This window comes from Agelaius tricolor, unplaced genomic scaffold, assembly GCF_023055355.1.
Source record: "Agelaius tricolor isolate 1412-34295 unplaced genomic scaffold, bAgeTri1.0.p SCAF_9, whole genome shotgun sequence".
Classification (NCBI taxonomy): domain Eukaryota; kingdom Metazoa; phylum Chordata; class Aves; order Passeriformes; family Icteridae; genus Agelaius; species Agelaius tricolor.
The window spans coordinates 20,281,066-20,302,886 of record NW_027269269.1 but is presented as its reverse complement, the minus strand read 5'-3'; the positions used below and the strand labels follow the sequence as shown (position 1 = coordinate 20,302,886).

General features: G+C 39.6%; 1 protein-coding gene across 3 annotated transcripts in view; it reads right to left on the bottom strand.

Annotated features, from left to right (window-relative positions):
• The window catches only part of TSPAN9 (tetraspanin 9), a 168,582-nt gene that overhangs the window by 140,423 nt on the left and 6,338 nt on the right, over window positions 1-21,821 (bottom strand). For all 3 annotated transcript variants that reach the window (XM_071433039.1, XM_071433036.1, XM_071433035.1), the window contains exon 2: window positions 18,212-18,255. The gene's annotated coding sequence lies outside the window, so the exon portion shown is untranslated. The remainder of the gene's footprint in view (window positions 1-18,211; window positions 18,256-21,821) is intronic.

Below are 21,821 nucleotides of genomic sequence, written 5' to 3'. Positions count from 1 at the left end.
ATAAAAGATGCTCTTACAGGCTTTCGGTAAACACATTGCTGTTAATAACAAAATCAACCAACCAACAAAAAAAACCCCAAAAACCCAAAAAATAAAAAATGCCTATCAAGCAAAACTTTTTAAATAAATCGCTTTACTGTGCAGATATTCTGGACATCTCACTTGACCACTGAAGTAACTGAGAGCACAGGATTTCACTTAGTAGTTTCTCTCTGACAGTCATCATTTGTAGTTCCTTTTTCTTGGAGATGTGCTTTGCAAAGTCTTGCCAATTTTGCTTTAGTTACTTCCAGTTAAGAATGTTCAAATCCATTTTAATCCAATGCAGTCACCAGAAATTCACGAAATCACCAAAGGAATCATTAGGACATGAATCACACACTGCCCATCCCTGTCACATATGTCTCTTGGTTTATATATAAGAACACTGTGGCCTCTTTCAACACAAAATATAATTTACATATCCAGAAAAAAAACAGAAGTGCCACTGCCAATCCTGTTCTGTTCCTCTAAAAACATGCATTTTATGTGTATTGCCAAAATGCAATAACCTACCTCTTTAATAAATCTTCAAATGTTTCTATACTCAAAGCTTCTAGTACCACCTTTTTAGGAACCACTCAAAACAATTTGCATTATTAAAGAAACGGAATTAAAAACTATCCCAGATATTTCTTGAAGTCTAAGGTACCTCCTACAACTAAGAAGACATGCGAGTCAGAATTTAAGCAACTGAAAAACTACATTTCAAGCAGGTTTAGCTTCAAATAGAAGGAAGAAGCTATAGGATTACTTTAGGAACACAGCTGCATAGTGCAGATGTGCTGATCCACAGCACCCTTTGTCACTGAGAAGCAGGTTATAGCTGAGTGACTTAGATACCAACATTCCTACTAAAGATTTCCCTTATGATTATGATGAGCTCATCCGTGAGAAGTTCATGAACTGTATGACTCACATCAGAAATAAATCTTCTTGCAAACACATTCCTTCTTAGATAATTTTTTGTTGTTGTTTTTATTTTCCTATGGTTTACAATCACTGTTTATGGCTGAGAATAAAAACTGCTATGACAGCATTGGTTGTGGGAAGCTGTAACTAATCACAAGTCAAAGCTGATCAAAAATAAAACACTTACAGTTTTGCCTCATTCTTAAAGAATGACCTTATCGTGCAACAAATAAACTTTTTGTGCAGTTCCCTCTGCCCTGGAAAATCCTCTATAAAATTGAAACATAATATTATGCCACTTGGCAATGTATCAGGACTTATGGCCTATAAAGGGACAGCTAAAGGCTGTACCAGATGCTTCTTCATCAGCAAACTAAAAAGAAACTGGAGCAAGACAGAAGAGGCTTTGTTATTGCAAATACTTCCATGTTTGTTCTCAGGAGCTTTCCACCCTCAGGGAGGAAGAGACCATTACATTAGTGCCTCACAGACTTAACTAACTTACAAGGAGAATTTAAGCTGTTTAGACCACCAGCCAAACCAATGCAGTGATGCTGTTGCAGAGAGCAGTCCAATTAATTTCATACTGAAAGAAGTACAGGAAGATAAGCAGTACCTACTGTCTGCCACAGCTCTTCCACTGGGAGAGTATTTCTCAACGAATCTTTCAAAGGCAGTGGGATTATGCAGGAAAGTAGTTCTGTTTTCCTCCTATGACTTCCTCATACACAGCAACACCACATTGCATAAAACAGAAAAAATCACTCCACTGTCCTCATCCCACCCAGACAGATTGCAGTGGAGAATAGGAAGATACCCAACATCCTCCCCACACTGCACAGAGAAGAGATTTGAGGTGGAAGAGAACAAGACTTATGTCCTACCACATGATTTTTTCACCACCTTGATTTGTTTTACTCTGTCTGCAGTGGGCTGATCAGCACAGACAGGCTGATCAGCTCAGACAAGATCAAAATGAAAGCTGATGGTGTAGGAGAGGTAAATGGCAATGAATGGTAGCATAATTTTATCTCAAAAACATCAAAGCTTTATATTTTTGTAAAAGGACTGTTTCCTTTAAATTCTCACACACTAGAGGAAGCTGTAATGGACTAGCAAAATCTAAACTTCTGTAAGAAATTTTCTCCTGAGAGCATAAAGTAACTGCTGCCAGGACATTGCATAACCAGGCATAAAATGAAACAAGCTACTGAAAAAGGCTAGTCTCCCAATCACTCATATCTAAAATAGGAAAGCAGAAAGAGGAAAATACCAAAGCAAAGCTTAGTTATCTACTAGGACCTTTAAATATGAAACCTTAATATTAAAATATAGAGTGCCTACTACAAAGCAATTTCTTTTATGAGAGCCACATCCAAAGAAGGATGGCCTATTTAGCAGTCAAGCTCAAATAGAATCTGCTCTCAAATGTCATCAGAAGAGCAGCATCTTTCTACCAGGTCTATTCCCTAACATGCAGCCACAGTTTCATCTATTAAATATAATGATAAAAATAGCCAATTAAGTTTTATTGGTCCTTTTTTCCCTGTGAAGGCAATGCAGTTCAGAGAGAGGGAACCTTGATTGTAAATTTACCCTTGATTGTAAATCATCAAAACAATTTACAGCTGGCTTAATTTCTCCACACCTCCAAACAATGAGATTGCACAGTGACAGATTGGGGCATAACCACACACAACCCCACAACTAAGCCTCACAGAGAGAAAATTTGGCTCTTAGCAACTTCCCTTCAGTTTTTTTTATAAGTGAAGCCTACTTGTAATCTCTCAACTTGCAGGAGTGGCAGCTAGGGACAAAATAAAAATGCTACAGCTTGGCTCCTTCTTGTGATCCAGAACCAATAACAGAAAGAAAAATGTTTTACTACTGCATTTGTTTTAATCCCTTCTACAGAAATCCAGCTTTTACTACAGCAGTTGTCTGACACTGTCCATAAGCCAAGCAGCCCTGCACTTTGCAGAACTCTGTATGAAAAAACTAAGCATGCATCAATCATTTTCAAAATCTGCCCTATCAGTCAGTACAGATGAGAATGTTTGTGTTATGTCCAAAATTGCCAAAGAAGTGTCACAGATAACAGATACACTCTGCAACATAAGAAAGAAATCATGGCAGAAACCAAGCAAAGTCACAAAACCTGCAGCATTTTCAGGATATCACAATAAAAAGAGATAAAGCTGTTCTGTTCCCAGCTCAGGCCTTTTTATCCTCAAGCCTTGGAAAAGTGCAGTCCATAATTTGGCACCAGTTAGCATCACAAGCCAAACCACACAACCCACTGTCTGAAATCAATCTTTTTTTTTTCCTTCAAAATAATAAATTATACCTTTTTTAAAATCGTATTGCTTGAGCCTACTGCTTTAGTATTTTATCTCTCCACCTCTGAAGCTAAAGAAAAGCTTTTGACAAAAACAGACATAATTTCCTTGTAACTACACAGTTCCAGAAGCTTAGCTTGGAAGAGAAAACACTGTGTCCTTATAGTCACTGCAAAGTTGCAAAAGCGCAAAATTTCCTTAAGAGAGGCACACATGAATTTTCAGACCACGTCATCTGTAAATATGGAAAAAAATATCTGATCCCAAGTCAGAAAAGTGAGCTTTAATCTCTAACACTCTTAAGTGCAAGAGATTAAACTCTTAAGAGACAGAGTTCCTTTCTTAAAAGCTTAATGATACTATTTTATTACTGTTCCAGACACAATTCAAAGTTTTAGTGCAAATAAACATTCAATCGCTCAGCTGCTGAATAATGTTGTTCAGCACTTGCAGTAAGCAGTAAGATTCAAAACAGGAAGAGAGGAAATTAAACCAAATAAGATACAAAAACAACCAACTCACAAGACAGAATATATTTTTACTTTAGAGCCAGAACAGATCTGACCTCTGACAATACACCCTTAAAACAACTTACATGTTTCACCATGTATTTCACCTTACTTTTTTAATAAAAAATGTTTCCAATTTCAGGTTTAAGTCAAGAACTTCTTAGGCAATTTTCACACGAGCTGTGAAAATAGTAATTTTTAATTGGTTTGACCTTTCTTTTCTAAAGCCTTCGTATTGGATTGTTTCCTGATTGCTGAGAGGATAGAATAACATCTGGAGGGACAGAAGTTGCCATTTTGAAGCTCTGCTACAATAAAAAAGATGGCTTTAAAGCAAAGCAGAGAATAAGAAAAGATCCACTCAAGTATTTTGGAAACAAATTTAAAATTATATACAAACAAAAACTATGAAATAAATTGTTCAAGTGCTAGAAGTCAAACGTCTACTTTATTGAGAAAATTTAAGAGAAGGTGTCTTTAACACTTTCCCATCTCTGGCCTCTCTCCTTGTTTCTGAAGCAAGGTGGTTCAAAATACCCATCACACAGGAAGCACAAGCATTATGTCTTCATAGCCACTAAAATGTGAAACTATTCTCCCTCTTCAACTGCTGATCAATTTTAACTGCATGATACAGCTACAGAGGCAAAAAGAAAGCTAGAAAGCTAAAAGCTCGATTTTAAAGTTAAAAAAAAAAAACCTGAAAGAATTAAAGCAAATTAATTGCTAAAATAAACATCATATAATAGGCAGCTAACAAAACTCCTTTCTTCGGGTAAGGAAGAATGCAAACTGTTCTCCTAAAGCTGGTTTTCTGAAAGAACTGAAGTGTTTCAGCTGCCCTCTAGTGTTAAAATGAATGTACGGGTAAGTCAAGAGCGAGGCTGAAAAGACGCTTGAGTTAAGAAATTACTCACTATGGTTTACTTTTAATCACTCTGAAACTAAAAATTAAAAATTAAATTTTAAAATAGCACGGGGCCAATTTTTCCTTTAAAATTAAGGTATTCAAACCTTTCCTGTAACATGCAATTCTGCCCCACAGCAACTAACTATATGAAATTATGGGAGATCTTTTATTCAGCTTCAGCCCTTTATTTCAGCGTAAGGAAAAGTTCTGCTTGATGCTAAAAAAACTAAATTATTAGAATTTTTAAAAAAGAAAAGAATCAATCATCTATTTTCATAACCCAAGTTGTAAGATAAGCAAATATGAAAATTAAAGGAATACTGGGTTTTATAATTCACTCTACTTAAAACAAACTGTTTATATAAGCATGGCTGAAAAATTCTCCTTTTCCTCCTCAGGCTCCACATATAAATTTCAACTTGATTTTAATTACCACGCATAAAAAGGAAAGCTCAGAAGGAAACCATCTCTGGAAGGTTCTTTATCAGCAAATTCAATAAAATCTTGAGCACCAATGACAAAGTTCATATAACAATAAGTTAAACTCCTAAAAATATTAAGTACTGATAGAAGGAGAAATGTTCTAATAGATGAACTAAGTTTTAAGTTGTGTGTACTGCTGACTCACGGTCAGCTTGGCACCAACCAGACAGAGCTGTTTTGCAGAGGGTCAGTACGAACTGGAGTATGAACCAGGTATTCTTGGAACACATTCCTGTGCATATGCACATGGTATGGATGAATGGGACCAGCCAACACAGGTCAGCCAGTGACAAATAATGCCTGACCAACTGGATTTGTGGACAATGAATAGTGGATGTGATTTACCTCAGCAAGCCTTTTGACAGTCTGGATTGGTGGGCAATTAGAGAGGTAAAAAACTGCTTGGAAGGCTGGGCTTGAAGAACAGCGGTTGAAGCGTCATGATCTATGCTGGGGCCAGCAATGAGGAGAGTATAGCATGGGTCTGTCTGGAGGCTTGTCCTGTTGAACACCTTTACCAGTGACCTGGAGAAGGTGATACAGTCCACTCTCATCAGGCTTGCAGATGACAGCAAACTAGGGGATGCAGACAATAAGCTCCAGGGCAGAGCTACCATTTTGAGGAACCCAGACAGGCCAGAGAAAGAGGCTGCCAGGAAAGGACCTCTGCTGAAAAGGATTTGTGGGTACCAGTGGAGATGGGGCTAAACAGGACTTGGAATTGCAATGAAGGTTAAAAGCTTACTGTACTGTATCCACAAGACAATGCACAGTAGATAACAAAAGTGATTGTTTTCCTTTACTCAACACTGTACTAAATCCAATTCTGAGCCTCCAGTAAAAGCAAGTGTTGATCAAGGCTGTGGAACTGTTGGAGTGCGGCCAGAGGAGGCACGTGAAGATGAACAGAGGGCCGGAGCATCTCTCTGATGAAGACATGCTGAAAGTTGGGGTGGTTCTGCCTGGAAAAGGTTCCAGGGAGACCTTATAGCACATTCCAATACCTTAAGGGGGCCTGAAAGCTGGAGAGAGACATTTTACAAGGGCATGCACTGATAGGACGAAGAGGGAAGGTTTCAAACTGAAGGAGAACCAACTTAGATTATAATGATGGTGACTCAGATTTACAATGAGGGTGATAAAACACTGGCACAGATTGCCCAGAGAAGTGATAGATGCCCCATCCCTGGAAACATTCAAGTCATGTTAAGTGGGGCTCTGAGGAACCTGGTCTGGTTGAAGATGTCCCTGCTCATTGCAGGGGGCTGGATTAGACGCCCTTTAAAAGGTCCCTTCCAACCCAAACTATTCCATAAGAAACCTGAGCAAGTCCTGCCAAAGATCACCAAGTTTCTCAGGTAATTAGAACTCTGGGTCTGTGAGGAAATGCTGATAAAAACGGGCTTGCTTCACTTATGAAGGCTTTGGAGGAACACAATAGCAGACTTTCAATTCCCAAGAGAGGGTTAACAAGAACATGAGCCAGGCTTTTTATGAAAGTATGTGGTAGGAGAAAATAGGCAACTGAAGTTGCCACGGGACATTAAAAAAATCACTGCTCTGAAGTATTGAAACAAGTATCTGAGAGACTGTGGAATCTATGTCCATGTAGATTTTCAAGAACCATCTGAACAACATCCATGCAACCTAGTCTGAAGTCAGCATTGATCTTACTTCGAGTAGGAGCTGGGCTGGATGACCCCTGGAGGTCCCTTCCAATCTGAATGAGTCTGCAAGTAACATCACCTTATAAATCATTTGAAATGGCTTTAATATCTGAAATTTAATTTGCCTATCCCAAGGCTTCCTGCACCATACAATGCACAAGGAGTGCTGGCATATGTTTGCAGCATTGAGGAATGCTTGCGCTCCACCCACAGCTTATCTGCTTAGTTAGCAGCATTTGTTTCAAGAAAATTTAAAACAGTGTCCCCACTCCCTCAGTACAAACATATTGATATGGGCACCAAGATGCACAAGGTCATATAGACACAGGCTTTTAATCAGGCTGCAAGCCCTTGGAAATTTTCCATGACACAGATGGTGACTCCTGGCCTGGGTATCACATCTGTAGTGGCATTGTCCTTACCATGTCTGCTCCATAAGAAGCACCACTGGCATGAAGGCTGCCAGTTGTGGAGTAGTGTCAAGTATCTGATCACGATAGTCAACAATGGGGCCTACACTTAATTCCATTAATCCGGACTAAAAATCCATGTCAATCATGAGTAAATTTGCTGACACAAACTCTGAGAGCAGCAATAATCCAGCAGGGCCAAACCAAATCACTGCCTGGAATGTGGAGTCTGATGTAATACTTGGCTTCAAGTTGCTCCCATGACTCTCAGTTACACATACAGATACAGTCACCCACATTACACAGCTACTTTTGTTAAGCAGTTTTGTGAAATCTGTCAAAAAATTCAATGCTGTTCACACCAGTATCAGCAGAAGGCATTACATCACAGTAAGCACACTGGATCTCTGAAGCCCAGTGAGATCTTTAGGAAGACAAAGACAAATACAGTTTTAAAACATAGAATGATGTTTATAAATATTTGATAGGAATGTCAAGGTCTCTAAAGCTGACCAGAGCTCATCAAAGACAGAAGTTTCAAAATCACTTTGGTCAGCTACATACTTTTATGGCAGTGCTGCTGCTCTATGACCATTCTCAGCATGGTAATACAATTCTGCTGCCTGGGCATGCTCAGATACCACAACTAGCACATGTGCCGTCCTTTGGGATTCTCTGAGTTAGTACAGCATCTAGTCTGGCATCCATCCACTTTTGCAAAACAACTCATCTAACCCAATTTCCCATCATCTTTGTTAACTGTCCTACAGCTGTGGGCAGAAAAATTCCCCAGGGGCCTACAGCCTGTTTCTTTTCTCTCTCTTTCCTGGCACTCACATAAAATACACTCTGGTTTCACAACAGAAGGCACTGAAACAGGAGGAAAATGCCCCCCATTCTTGCTGACTAATAAGCATGCCTCTGATCAGATGTGACCACCTTCCCATGACATGGTGACGCAGCCATGAGCTGTGCTCCTACAGCACCACAAGTTCACTGGTGCCCACAAATTTCCTGTTCGTGGGCACCGTGGTCAGATCAGAGCAGATGCACCACAAAACACAGTCTGAGGGTGCTGCACTGAAGAAAAGATTACAACATGTGCAGCCTTGAAATACCCAGTACTGTCCTCAAACAGGACAAGAACCTCACAGCAGTTGGTAAAAAGAAAAATGGTTCATACTTGAAAATCCCTAATTGAACTTAATAGGTGGAAAATAGACTTAAGAGCTGAAACCAAGTTTTAATATCCCACACCAATTACAAACTCTTGTGTGTTATATTTTGTATTCACTACCTAACTATAACCTCAAACTGTTTTAAACTCACAGCCCCACCATCAACCCTGATGATGACTTCTACAACCTATAATAAGGATATATGAAAAGAACCACCCTATTTTCTTGTTTCACCATCTTTGTATTTCAGTGAACCTCCCCTTCTTTAAGAATCTTGGGAGACTACTAAATTAAAAGATACGATGGCATGAATAATAATACCATATATTTTCAATTTTAAGTATTTCATATATTTGTTTCAGTTAGGTATCCATGGAGCTATGATAATGTAAATAGAAGAGCCTAAGGTGAATTAGCAGATGTTATTTTGAAACAAGGGTACACAAAGAGATCTGCAGCTTCATTTAATCTGAGTGCAAAGAACAAAATGCAGACAAAGTCACTACATTATTTTAACCTATACAAATGTGGAAGATTAGTCTTTTTCTCTCTTTTTACACTCCTTCCCTTAAAAGAGAAAATTTCCATGCCCAAACTACTTTATTTCTTTCCACATTTTGCTACATCTTCTCATTCATCAAGGGTTCATCAGCCTCATCTAATACATTTCAAGTTGGGTAGCTCAGGATGCTTTAACAAACAGGAATTTGTCTGAGCTTGGCTGGATTCCCTCAACTGCACCCTCATCCACCAGTTGTGGATGACTGGTACTAGCCAACTGTAAAGCACTGTTCCTGAACAAGTAACAATTGTTAAAATAAAAAAAATTAGAGTTTAGGCTATGTATTGTTCTGGGCTACTATCAAAGGAAGCACTCGCATGAAAATAGAAAAGCAGGAAAAAGTAAAAAAATACATTTTGTGGCACCAGCTCTTTGCCAGCTTCAGTCTTCACTGTGTACTGTATCACACCAATATATAAAAGGTGCACTGTGAGCAGCTTCAAAGCAAAAACAAATGACAAAAAACCAAAACAAAGCCCAAACCAAACAAACAGCCACCCCACTACTCCAGAAAGAAAAAAAAAAGAAAAACACCCAAGCAGAATGAAGACCAAAGCATTAAACAGTTGTGACAAGAAAAAAACCTTAACAAAGGTCAGTGCTGTCCCCGAGACAACATTTTTATTTCAGCTGTCAGCTTTGAAAGCCAGATATATACAAATGTCAGTAAATGCAAAAGGTAAAAATTAGTACTGTTATACAGACATACTCACTAATTTCCAGAGATTCTCTCCTTTTTTTTGTTTAATTATGTACCAAGGTTATAATAATAAATCACAAGGAAGAATACCAGTTTTAATAGCATGCTGATTTACTTATACAAAACTGCAAATTATTAATTTTCAGTTCATTCCTGAAGTCCTCCTCCTATCTTGCATGCCTCTGGAATGACCCAAACAGCACCAAGGTGTGGATGGACAAAGAGCACACCTGACACTTCTGTGTGAGGCTCCCAGACAAAAATCAGCTCTTGGCAAATCCCTACTTTCCAGTAGGTGAACAGAACTTAAAATCACAAGGCATAAGAGAAAAACAAATAGGCTTAAAGATCCATATTTCAAGTAACAACGTTCACAAGGCCTTAAGCTGAAATTGCACAGCAACGATTAAAAATTTTGACACCAAAACAGTCAAGAGGAAAGCTGGTGTCTTTACAAAGAGTTTGATGGCTGAAGGTGTGGGTGTTAACGTCTTTGCAATGGGTGTTAATGTCTCTGCTGACTTCGGGCAGCAGGTTTGCTGCAGAGCCCTGACACCTTGGCTCCTGAAACAGACAAGGGGCTGCACAAGCCTGAACTTCTGAGCTTTGGGGTAAACCAGCAGGTTCAGGGGGGCAATGTGTGGTAGGCGGTTCGGGAAGGCTGTACCTTCCTAATGCCTCAGCAATGGGGAAAGAAGAGAAACAAGATGAGGCTGGGAGTTTGGGATCATGGGAGGCTGCACCCTCCGAAACCTCGAGAGAGAAAACCCTGCGGGTGTGCACCCCAGTGGACTCCCCTTTTAATTCTAATAAAGCTGAAGGACTCCCTTGTCTCCTTTTTGGGCATAAACCTCTGGGGTTTGTGGATTTTCCTGACACAGTGAGCAAAACGTACACGTCACAACACGCAGCCTTCCCTAAGTTCTTCCTGACTCTTCCTATACTCTTTTTGATATGCACAAAGCATGTAAGAAACAAGCAGGCAATGTTGCCAAAGAAGCACACTTAAATTAGACACATAAACACTATTTAGGCTAAAAGTAAATCCCTCAAGACAAGATAAACTAACTGTAGTCATTAACATTTTTAAAATATGCTTTTAAAAAAGAAAGCACATTTTAAAATCAAACCATGACATCTAAAATTATCTAGTTTTCTGTTTTCACCTTAAATTGCATCAACGCTTTGAAAAGATCACAAAAATTATTCTGACAAAAATATACTCATCATGATACAAGTTCTGCTGAATAATTGGTATTAACATACCTATTATCAGCAGTTTTATATGACAAAACCATCACCTTTCAGCTTTTTTAGGTTGAGAGCAATCCAAAAATACTACAGTATCAACACTCTGTGGGTGAACATTCATTTCAGAGACAAGAGCCCTTTGCAAAGCCTGATTGTGTTTTAAGCTTACTTTCTTCCCAAATTCAAACTAATTTTTCTAATAATTTTTCTGTAAGGAAGAGTCTGCATTTGCAACTGTTCCACACAAATCTGTGTTATCTGTCCTACTCAGAGTCACAGGCACTGAATTCCATTTCTGTTCTTAGTCATGCATGGCTCACTCTCCATGCCTACAGCATCTCCCGTCATTCTCAGCACTGCTGGCAATGTACAGTCAAGCCTGACCTAATGTGCTCCCCTGGAACAGAAGGCAAAAATAAACACACAAAGATGGGACAAATGCTAGCAACCCTGAGTTTAAATTTTACCCATCTTGCAGAGCATCAAATAGGCCGCTTCAAAATGTTTGCAGCTTCACTCCTCCCGGTCCATGTGACAGGCTCTTGTCGGTTTGTGTGTCTTCCAATTTCCATCTCACTTTGTTGCCTGGCTTTGTTACTGAATACCCTATCAAGCCCCAAATAGGTTTTATCCACTCTCAATTCAATCAAATAATTGAATCAGGTAAGGTTCTGCAATTTGCTTGATGCAGAACATTTAGAAGAAGTTTCCTGATGAGTTATTTCAGGATGTGAAAAACAAGGTTCACTCTCCTGGTAAAATTTAAAAGTTTAATAAAGGGCAACAGGATACAAAAATAAAGCAAAGTTAACGGCCAGGTGCTTGGCATTCAGCCAGGAGCACACCTGCTATTTCAGAGACACCTTTACACACCACCTTTTCTATTGCATCAGCCTATTGCATATTCATAAACAATTTAATATTTAAACTTTTCCCCAAACTAGTTTACATGTTCCAAGAACCGTTTAGCATGGCTTCTCCTTGGGTCTGCCTTTTTAGAGCATATACATTTCTCGGCTGTGGTGTTATTCTGTTTTTATTATCACCTCCAGCTTGGGCTTTGGTCCATATTTTCTACAGAGGGTAGGTGCTGATAGTTGGCATATCAGTAGCAGGGGTTTTCATCATACGTTCATTGGGTGTTATCCAACCAAGCAGGCAGCTCAATTAGCACAAGTACAACTGCATCAGCTCTTTCACTACTATGTCTAAGTTTAGTTAATAGCAGAAATAAAAACTGTATCTTTATAGCAGTTACCTTAACATTATACATATAGCATCCATTTTCATATTTTCAAAAAGCTGATATTATAATATGTATTTATAACAATGAGATCTGTGCATGAGCCTCTGAAACCCACTACTGAGGGCAAACTGAGGAAATACAATAGGCTTTCCATCTTTCACTTCTTGTGCTCTGTATAGCAATAGTGCATTTATGCCATAGTTTTCCCATTAATAATGCTGCTTTGTGTTAGCTGTCCTCAGACGTTGCCCACCAAATCCTAGCTAGCCAACTAGCTGTTTTCAAACTCTCCCTTTTTCCTTCTTAAACATTGCTGGAGAGAGGACTTCAAAAGAGGAAACATCCTGTGATACTAGGTCAATTAATCTCCATGTCAGCCTGAGGGCAATACAGAGGCAGGCAGGGAAGGAACTGGCAGGATGGCAAAGATAGAGCAGCTGAGTAGCACAGCTCAGTCAGGAACAGCACAGGGCTGAGCACGAGCCGACAGCCCCCCAGTACTGCCATGGCAGAACACAAAGCAGGAGAGTGATCGATTAGCTTGACAAAAGGGAATAAAAACAGGATTAACAGCTATTGTTGATACCTACATGGATCCCCAACTTCTTTACCAAAAACACTGAACTTGGCTTGGAAAATGGGCTTGGAAAAAAACTGGGCAATGACTTCTACAATCGATAATGATACACTGCAAAAAAAGTATCAAGTGTATTAGGAATACACTTCTGTGCCTCTGCTAGGGGGAAACCTACCTGCCTAAGGGGCACCCAGCTGCTGGAAAATCCACTGAACCAAAGTGCCAAGAAACACATTAGTAGGGAGAAATTTGATACTGGCTCTGCAGAGGGCTGGCTGAAAAGTGTAGTGTTTTTTCCTCACTGGCATCTCTAACCTCTGTGATACTACAAATGCTTCTGCTGAGTGACAGCAGTACCCCTTTGTAAATGATGGGGAGGATTCCAGTGTTACTAGCAAGGAAAGTAATGCAGCTCCTGATATTCCCACCTGTGCCCACATGAAGACACAGATTTCTCTCCTACACTGAAAGAAACTGTACAGGGATTACAAGAGCAATAATTTTATGCAAGAGAATAAAGAGCAAGAAAGAATCCACTGACAATCAAAGCTTTGGTACTCTGGTAAGATCAGTTCCTTGAGCTTTCTAAAGACAAAAAAACCTAACCATTCTAACCATTCACAGCCTCTCTGAAGCATAGCTGCATGAGTGTGATATACACCAAACAGAAATGAATAGTTGGGTCAACAATTTAAATACAGCAGACAATAAATCAGAAATCAAAGTGCATTAGAACTGAGTATACAGAGACTCTCCAGAAAATGCTTAAGGGCTGATAACAGTAGAAATAAAAACTACTGCTTTAAGAAATTTACTGTAGTTCACAGCTGTCCAGTAGGCTACCATAGGAATATCTACATAGCACTATTTATAATGAAGCTTTTTTATTCCATCACAGAGAAGCAGACAACACACTGCATGCAACAAAACAGGTACCACAAACCGGCTCAGCCCAGAGAGATGGACCCTGCAGTTTCTTTCAGGGGCTGCCATGCCCAAGATGTGCCCTGTGGGAGCCTGGTGACAGGCAATAAGGACAACAAGTTAAGTAAGAGCAGAAAACTGTGCTCCAACACATTCCTCCATGCCTTCTCTCACATGACAAACAAGTAAGAGACAGCCTCGCCCCATCATTCATAAGGAGATTTGGTTATATGTGTGACTAAATACTCAAGTGAAAATCTTTCTCCATATTAAAAAACTTAAATAAAAATCCACTCATGGGAAAGTGCCACAAATCTGATATTCCAAGGGAGCAGAAGTAATAATAAAACATGTTAATTAATGATGGGGACAAATATTCCAGGTTCAAGCAACCTGAGAAGAACCAGCGATTAACTAACAGTATCTCTGGGACAAATAATTTTCCTTTCCCCATAACTAATTTATCTTTTGCCAGCGGGGTGCTCCATACATGGAGATTTAACTTTATGGCACATTAAAGTTTAGCTGTATCGTATTACTTAGTAACTTACAGGACAGGATCATTTACAATTTTGCCTCAAGGCCTCAGAATGCAGCTTAAAACTGAGACTCTGAAAATTAAATTACCCTGACCTGGCCTAATGCCAATCCCAAGGCCACTGCCCACAGCAACTTTCTTTTCCTCAGGCTACCTTAGCAGAACTTCTAATAATGCCCCTGAAGATGTGGTCTAACATTATCCATGTAATTAGACAAGCTCTTCTTGTGAACAGAGACTGATGCCAAGTACTCGTTCAAATCAGACATGAACAACGTGTTAGCCCAACTGTGGAACATCCGAGCACGTTTCACACATTTTACAAATATGTGCCTTTGGCACAACAGGGTCATCAAGTTATCTCTATGACTGTAAGACAGCCAATATAAGTTAACAAAACCTCTTCTCATTCTCTTTCTCGCCTTGCTTGCCTGATCTCATTTTGGATTAAATTTTACAGCCTGTATTTGTTCAGTAGGTCCCAGGTCCTCCCCTCTGTGCCTCACTCTGCTGGGCACAGTATGAAGACCTTGAGAGCAATGACCCTGCTCACAGTCCAAAATAAACCACACAAATGAAGAACAGCCCCAATGAGGTACCCAGGATCACCCTAGAACGCCTCACAGTCCAGCACATGGGTAGGGCACAGTGACAACTTGTTCCCATACAATAGCACCTTAAACACTTAAAACCCATAATTCAATACATCCTATATGTTAAAATGTCCATCTCACCTAGAATGGCTGCCTGCCAAAAGTAAGCCATCACAAAGCATCTCACACACCCTTTTTGATTTCATTACACAACAGTGTTTTCCAGACAGTTAAAAATCCCCACTTAAAACCAGTATGTGCTGGTTTCAAGATATAGCTGAAGATTGTCTTCACTATTCAGTCTGGGTCTGAGCTCTCTACTCAGCCCTTTCCTACAATAGCTTTTGTAATACACTCTATTTAATTTTGAGTGATAAGTAGCAGCATTTCACTCAACTTCAATACCACACATCAGCAAGGCATTCAATCACTTTATTTTAACAACAATTTGTTGTTCATTCTAGAAATTCAGGTCTGGCAAGCTTTTTAATATGCATGAGTACATTTCATAGAAAGCAAAAAGCATGTTTCCCATTCTGCTCAGCATGTTCAAGTCCTATCTTCTTCACAGAAATAGACCACTTTGAAAGGAAAATGCTTGAATTAATACAAAAGCGTATCTGAAATCCAGTAGCTAACACTGATAAGCAAGGTAAGAAAGTAGGGTAATTTCTAAACCTCCATTAGACATGGGATACTAATTTTTCAATTTGCTGTGAAACAGATTTCAGAAACATAATGAAAAGGGGGAAAATTGCATATTACCATGCATGCAAGAAAAATGTTTGAAATATCCTATTTGTCTTCCCTCTCTAAGGGATGTGGATTCTTTTGTAGTCCTTGATGATGTGAATCACAGATCAGCATTCTGGGAATCAATCCTATTCCCATTTACCAGTGTAATATGATCATTCAGCATAATTAACACATGATATTTTATTACTGCCATGGACTTGGACCAGATCTGAAATGTAAATATTTGCCAAAATGTACATCCTAGTGCCCAGTGATACACAATGGTGTAACATAAGACACTAACTTGATTTGCATTCTCTTCTGGGTGCAGAATTAAGGCTGCTGTGGGAGTTCTCACTTTCATAACATGAGGCAGCTTTAACATTATAGATGATGTTACATTAATTTCTGCAGTATCAAATTTTAAAGGTGTGGAAACAAGATGAAAGAGCTCACAATACAGCCATCATTTCAAGTGGCACTGGAATGAACAGAAAGAAAACTCCTGGAACAAATAACATCCACTTCAATCTTTCCCAGCTGTCTTTTCCCTAGTGCACTCAATCACCCAGCTCTCCTAGGACACAGTAATCAAGAAACCACCATTCTGGGTGATTCAGAGCATGGCACACATGCAAAAGGTAATCAGAAAAATCATTGCAAGATGCAAACACACAGCAGCCCTACAGAGAGACACTTTATGACCAAGCCAAGACTCTTCATAACAATCTTAAATTCTACAGCATGAAATTTCATAGGCTCTTTATCTTACATAGTGTAACATTGTGTCTCATCTACTACAAATACAGATGTTACCTGTGTCCATGCCTAACATCCCTCATCTATCTTTTCATTCTTTGTCTTGCAACAGAAATATCAGGAAGCTATTCACATCTGTGCTGGTTTGGGGTTAGTTTTCTTCACAGTGGCTGGTATGGGGCTGTGGTTTAGACTTGTGCTGAACACAAATTGAGGGTTGATAATATAGAGATGGTTTTTGGTGGTGGTGAGCAGGGCTTACACAGAACCAAGGCCTTTCTGCTTCTTGTACTGCCATGGCAAGGAAATTGCAAGTATGTGGGAAATTTGGAAGAGACACAGCTGGGACAGCTGACCCCAACTGACCAAAGGAAATATTATAGGATATTTCATATCATATAACATCGTGCTCAGCATATCAAGTGAAGGAAGAAGGAGAAAGGGAGGAAGATTGGAGAGATGGCTTTTGTCTTCCCAAGTCACCACTACATGTGATGGGCCCTGCTCTCCTGGAGATGGCTGAACACATGCCTGCCCATGGGAAGCAGTGATTTAATTCCTTGCTTTGCTTGTGCTTGTGGCTTAACCCATGAGTTTTCCAGCTTTTACCCTTCCAGTTCTCTCCCCAGTCCCATTGGTGGGGGAGTGAGTGATCAGCTGTGTGGGGCCTGGCTGTTGGCTGGGGTTAAACCACAATCATGTCCAACATCAAATGAACAGGTTTTAAGCTAGTTGTATACCTCCTATTACTGATTTTTCTCTTGGAAACATACAAATCCTACAAGTGAAATTTTCCAAAGCAGTTGACAACAGAACTATTGCCTTGACATTGAAAACCCTCTCAGGATATTTCCCAGTTCTTTCTTAAATAAACAGTATCCCTAAGTCAATGCATCTTTACAGTATCCCCAAGACTGGGCCATTGAGCAGCATCACCTCTAATGATGATTTACGCAGGAGTAAAGGAAAGCTCCAGCATTCCTTTTTCATAGCCTCACCTAACATATTCTTAGCTTTTCCCAGTTGCAAGGGGATTCTTTCCCTTCACAGACCATAATCTTTCATCACTCATCCCAAAATGTACAACAGTAGATGTTCTTTGCCTGCAGCTGTCATGACAAGTTTTACACAGCAGCACAGAAGTATGAAACAGTTCTTGGCAAGCCAAGTACAAGAGTGGACTATTAGCTCTCTGTTGCTTAGATTTATCAAACTGCACTCCTTGCAGCCTTTGGCAGAACACATGGCATTCAGCAGAAAGGTGGATCACCTTGCTTTCCCTAAAGGAGCAGAAGTTGTTTCTTCTACTGTGTCAGAAACTTAATGAAAGGTAAGCAGTGGCACATCTGTCACTTGCTCCTAGCCAAGGCTAAATCCCTGAAGAACACAGCAAATGTAAAAATACAAAGCAATGGGCCTGCAGCTGTAGGAAGACACCCAACCCCAGGGTAGCCCTGGGTTCCTCTAAAATGAGTCTGTTTTTCTAAGCCTGTTTATAGATCCACCCTTTCACAAAAGGATGTAATTTATGCGGACTAATGAAATTGCTCTCAATTGGAACCTTGTTTCATTCTTCTCTGCCTCCTTTCCCTACAAATGTTACAGGTAAGAAAACACGGGGAAGAGGAATCTTTGCATGTAAGGAAGAGGATTATTGTCTTTCTCTGTTACATTTCCTTCAGTACTTATGGCAGCACTTGGAGATGATCCCAACAAAAACCATGTTACTCTGGACTCTCTCAGCATTTGTGGCAAGATTACAAGAAGGTTTTGTAAGGGCTCAGTGTTGGACCAACTTGTCTTCCCTTAATGTCAATGTGAAGAATATTAATGATAAAGCTCAATGACTCCAAGAATCCTTCACCAAGATCTTACTTACTGAGGTAACTGGATGTACACCAAGGAAAAAGTCACAGACCAAACCTGGAAAGAAGAAGAAGAACAAAATGAATTTATTTGTCTTTTGGACCCACTTCCCACTAAAACCATAATTAGCTTAGGAGGACAGAAAGGAGAAATTTAGGGAGATTTAAAAAAACAAACAGGAAAAGGTATATCAAATTCCACCTGCTCCTGAACAAAAGGAGTAAGTCTTAACACTGGTCTCCAGGGCATAATATACTGATTTGATCTGGACTTAAGTTTAAATAATGGCAATAGGCAAAATATTAAAACAGAAACTAAAGGGAAAACGGAGATCATGGGGAAAAGCAAAACCTGTGTGTCTATTAAATCAGAAATACTAGTAAAAAAATCCAGTGCTTCTACCCCTTGGCATTTAGGTCCCCCATTATCACCATGACTCCTGATGACCTGCTTACAGCAGCCAACTAGAAATTAAACAAGACCCTTCATGATAAACTCTCCTCCAGTTGTCTTGTCCAGATGTCACCTTTGCTTCTAGTACAACACAGAGTCCTTTACTTCTGGGACAAAAACACACAACAGAAAGCACTCCACCTTATCCAGTCCATACTGAAGCTTTCAAGCCTGTAACAGCACCACCCCACTGTTAGAAGGGTGCTACAGTTAGCAAAGTGAGACTAGAATTTCCTTCAACCACATGGAGGAAAGACATGGAGCAGTACCATCTCCACTGTTTAAAAGACCATCAATATTATTGCAGCTGTAAACAAACAAACAAAAAAAAATAATTACAGACTAAGTATTTTCTTTAAATTGTGATCATTCACCAAACTTGGTCAATGGAAATGTTTCCATCATTCCATTGTTGTTGATTTCTAAAATAATGTTTTCTCTTTGCCTTCTTCACTGTATCAAGTATCAATGAAACACTGATATTGATTTCACAGTCTGTTTACTGACGTGCTTCAGCACGTGAAGACTTCAAGAGGTCATACACATCACTTCTATACATCTTCCTTTAAAGTGAACTCATCACTGATGTCATGCTCCATGGCAAGCACTTGTCATGCTACATGGCAACCACACAATCTAACCAGCTCCCCAGTGACAAAGGTGACAACAATTTCAGCCATTGAAGTACCCATATTGAAGTCAAGGGTAGCTAAGCAGTAACTAATATATAATAAAATAAATATTTTTTTAAAAAACCAAGAATTAAATTAGCCAAGATTCCCATAGTTCCATTGTGTAGATGTGAGCAAGTTAGTCAAACTGCTGTCACACACAACATGCTGTCAGCTACACTTATAGATGAACTTTCTTTACCACTGATATAAACCAGTTATGAACACAGCACAATCTGTAGCAAAGGCAGAAATGGTCTGAGAGGAGCCCTTCAAGTCATGTGATCCTGTAAAACAGGTAAGTCCTAGCCACGTCAGAGGTACATAGACTGGCTTGACAAAAGCCAGCTCTACACTGCAAAATTAAAAAAAGGAAAATGAAATGCCTGCAAGAAAACTGTTAAGGAGATCTTGTTGCTGGCAAAGGTAAACATTAATAATAAACTCAAAGAAACAAGGCTCATCTGACAGACCAGAACTGGTGAGATAAGAACTCATGGGCAGATGCAACCAAAGACCTCAGTTCATACCCCCAAAGATTCACTACATGGCTTGGGTAGGTACAAGATTGTTGCAAAAACTATGATGCAAGGAACAGCCACTCTGCAAGTCCTTCAAAAACTCAAATCTTTCACTATGTTTTCTCCAAGAGTAGGGAACTGTACTGAGCAGCCAGACAACCTGTTCAATCCACAGTTCACAGCAGAAGAAAGTAAGGAGACAAGTCTACCTTCCAAAGCAGACGTCCTATAACTTCTGAGGCTTAACAAAACCTAGAAGAAGAAAATGCTGCACTTTTCTCTTCTAGAAAGCACAGTGACTAGTAGGCACTTATCTCCTGGTAGCCTTTAGGTATATCACCACACCTCAATCTCTAAACTAAGCATTCTTGTCTTCCAGTTCCTCAAACCATGGCCCAAGGGCAAGCAACATCTGCTTGCTTTTGTAAATAGGTGCTTTGGATCAATGTCACCATCACACATAAGTACCTACTTTGGTTGTCCTTGACACTTTCGAACTTGCCACGGGGGTATTTTGTACCTCAAGTATGAGTGCATTTTATTAATAAAATTACAACCTACAGCTCTAACCACTTAGAGAACTTTGAAACAGAAACTGGGCTGTCCAGTGCTACAAGCAGAAACGGTCTGGTAGTGATCTTCTAATAAAGACTTAAGAGAATATGAAGCAATGAACATCACTTCTTAGTATCTCTTAGAAGTAAAGGAGGGAGATGACTTAGGACCTTCAAAACAAACAAGGGTCTTAAGAAGATTTTGATAAATTATTTTCAAATTTTAGAAAGAGAGGAACTAAATAGTACTTGCTAAAGCAGAAAGAAAGAAATTCCTAAATGAAGCAACGTATCTCCTTAAAAAGCTCTTTAAAATGCAGTTCAGAAAAAAACAGCAACATATCTAAATTACTTGGATCAGCTTTGTTTCCTTTGTGTGGTTAAATGTAGAAACAGCAAGGAAGAAATGGACTAAAGATAGCAAAACTGTTCTGTTCTTACCACAGAATGAACTTCCTCAGCTCTTCAAAGAGGAACTAATGGAGAACAGAATAAGAAGGAAGAACTGAAGATAGAGGCTAAATAGCTGTGAAAACCAAGCTATGATTTAAAACAAGCAGGATTTTTTGTTTTCATAAAAGAAAGCAAGATGCAATAGAGATTATTTGGGTGTCCCTGGAGAGAAGGCAGCTGAAGATGGATTTTTCAGGGCAAACTGACTGCTTTAAGAAAGATATCTTCAGAAATTATTTTATGAAAAACAGAATGAAAATGTGAGAGTTTCTTGTATAAGTCTTCAGAGGTACTTTGTGGTGACCATTCACCAGGGAAATGGTGCATCAACATGGAACTTGGACAACTCAAAGCTATCCAGATGAATTTGCATTGGTGTGGGAACTCAAGACTCTATTCTCATTTCCTCCTCCTGGTTCTCCCTAGAAAATCCCGTTTTTACTTCATGGTCCTTTTTACTTTGCCTTCTATATAACTAGAATAGAGCACACACATCCAAGAAGCTCCTGTTCTCAATGAAGTCTCTTCCTCTACAGATAGTCAAATCACTCTACAAATCACTGGTCCCAGCAATTACATTTACGACAGCCTTCATATCACAATCTCTGACCACATTCACCTGAAATACCATCCTCAGTCCTCCCACATGAAACAGCAGCAGTTTCAGTGTGTGGGATTTAGCTGCTCTTCCATCCTGAGTAGGTGTGAGGGGAATATATTGGGAATTTTCCCAGAGTTGCAGTTCTTCCCCCTTGCTCTTCATCTTTGATGGCACCCAATAGCTCAGTATTAGGTGTCTGTGCTATTTATATCCTCCCTATAGATGCCTCTGCTGCTGTCCACAGTGTCCCAGGTTCTATGAATGTAAAGTCTTGCCAGTCCTGCTACTCTCTCCACTGCTGGGAAACAGATCAGCAAGAGCTTTTCTAATGCTCAGAGCCACTGTTACTTGGCAAAACTTTCTGAGACAG